This window comes from Apium graveolens, chromosome 5, assembly GCF_009905375.1.
Source record: "Apium graveolens cultivar Ventura chromosome 5, ASM990537v1, whole genome shotgun sequence".
Classification (NCBI taxonomy): Eukaryota; Viridiplantae; Streptophyta; class Magnoliopsida; order Apiales; family Apiaceae; genus Apium; species Apium graveolens.
In genome coordinates this window covers 66,091,118-66,093,276 of record NC_133651.1, presented here as the reverse complement: position 1 = coordinate 66,093,276, position 2,159 = coordinate 66,091,118, and the positions used below count along the sequence as shown (strand labels likewise).

At 39.2% G+C, this 2,159-nt stretch overlaps 1 non-coding gene across 1 annotated transcript; it reads right to left on the bottom strand.

Annotated features, from left to right (window-relative positions):
* Positions 1-1,241: 1,241 nt before the first annotated feature.
* On the bottom strand, positions 1,242-1,348 carry LOC141662662 (small nucleolar RNA R71). Its single transcript, XR_012550765.1, has one exon. It is a non-coding gene; the product is annotated as a small nucleolar RNA R71 (small nucleolar RNA).
* Positions 1,349-2,159: the final 811 nt, after the last annotated feature.

Here is a 2,159-nt window from a genome sequence, read left to right as displayed (position 1 = left end):
GTGTTATTGATATGCATGATTTGTAGGTAATTCTAACCATCTTACTTGCCCTATGTAATCACGATAGATAACTTGTGCATTAAACCGTTATGTTGTCAAATTCTATAGACATATAGGGTCTCAATATAATTGGTGTCTAATCAGCTTCTATCTCTTTTGTGAATATCTGGTAGTATGTTATTCGTGCAACGAAAGTTGGCGTTTATCAGTTTTGTGTTGTCTGATTAGTGTCATCACCATTACATGCTAAGGTTAAGAATTAAAAAGGCTATTGAATGAAGTATTTAATGAAGTTAGAATCCCATGTTTGTGTTATATATTATTCAACTCTCTTTAATCTCTTAGTTTATGTTCTCTTATATAATTCTCAATAGTTAATCATAGTATAATAAAAACCCAAATTGTTATTCGTCTTAGCATTGAATAATAGCCATATCATTGTTGCATAAGTGCATAAATCACAAAGTAACTAACCAGTCTCTGTGGGAACGAACTAGAAATAATTCTATATTACTTGCGATTGCATATACTTATGTGAATTATTAGCGCGTGCTTAGAGACTAACAAGTTTTTGGCGCCGCTGCCGGGGACTCGGTGTTAAATTTTAGTTTATGTGTTTGTCATCAATGATCGTTAAATTTCATTGACTCGGACATTGTTACTTACCTACTCTTTTTCTTGTCGTGTTTCAGGTACTCTAGCGAGCGTGTATGCATACGCGTTCACGGGCTCGTAAGAGAACTCTGGATCAAGCCGAGGAGGAAGCTGTAGTGATTCGAAGGGAAGTTTTTGAGGATGAAGAGAAAGTAGAAGAAGAAGAAAAAGTCAAGGAACCAGCTTTAGTAGTGATGGGAGATCAAGCAGAAATTCCTATGGCTTTGATGGACTATTCTCAGCCTAAGATTAATGATATTCAGTCGAGCATCATCAGACCAGCCATCTCGGCTAACACTTTTGAGATCAAGTCGATCACGATTCAGATGATACAGAACTCAATTCAGTTTTGGGGGTTGTGCTTCAAAAGATCCCAATATGCACACATCAGGGATTTTATCGAGATCTGCGACAATTTCAAGTTCAATGGGGTGACTAAAGATGCTATCAAGCTGCGACTCTTCCCATTCTCTCTGAGGGATAAAGCAAAGTGCTAGTTACATTCTCTACCACCAGGGTCTATCACCAAATGGGAGGATCTTGCTCAAAAGTTTCTCACGAAATACTTTCCTATGGCGAAGACTGCTACAATCAGGAATGCTCTTACTCAGTTTGCACATCAAACTAGAGAATCTATGTGTGAAGCTTGGGATCGATATAAAGAGATGCTAAGGAAGTGCCCACACCATGGCATGCCTGATTGGATGATTATAAACTGTTTCTATAATGGTTTAGGCGCACAGTCTAGACCTATGTTTGATGCAGCATCTGATAGAGCCTTATGGGACAAAAGCTATAATGAAGCTTATGAGTTGATTGAGCTTATGGCAGCTAATGAATACCAGAATCCTACGCAAAGAATGTTACAAGGCAATGTAGCAGGAATTCTGGAAGTGGATACAGCTACTGCTATAGCAGCTCAAATTCAAGCTTTGACGATGAAAGTGGACTCTTTGGCTAATTATGGAGTTAATCAAATCACTAGTGTTTGTGAACTTTATGCGGGGGCACATGAAACTGAGCAGTGTGCTATTTCTAACGAATCAGCTCAATTTGAGAGCAACTTTCATAGGTCACAGCAGCAAGCTCCAGCCACTTATCATCCCAATAATGGCAATCATCCTAACTTCAGCTGGAGCAACAACCAGAATGTAGTGCAACAACCTTATCAGCCATACACAGCAAAACAGTATAACCCTCTTAGTTTTCAACAACTGCAATATGCCCCTAGGCAACAACTTCAACTTCAGCAGTTACCACAAGCTAATGAAAAATTTGAATTGGAGGAGTTGAGGCTCATGTGCAAGAGCCAAGCTGTTTCTATCAAGACCTTCGAGAATTAGATTGGGCAGATTGCAAATGCATTACTGAATCGTCAACCTGGCACGCTTCCAAGCGATACTGAAGTGCCAGGCAAGAAGGAAGCTAAGGAGCATGTTAAGGCAATTACATTGAGGTCTGGTAAGGTTGCAAATCCTGAAAAAGCTAAGACTTCAGATTCTGAA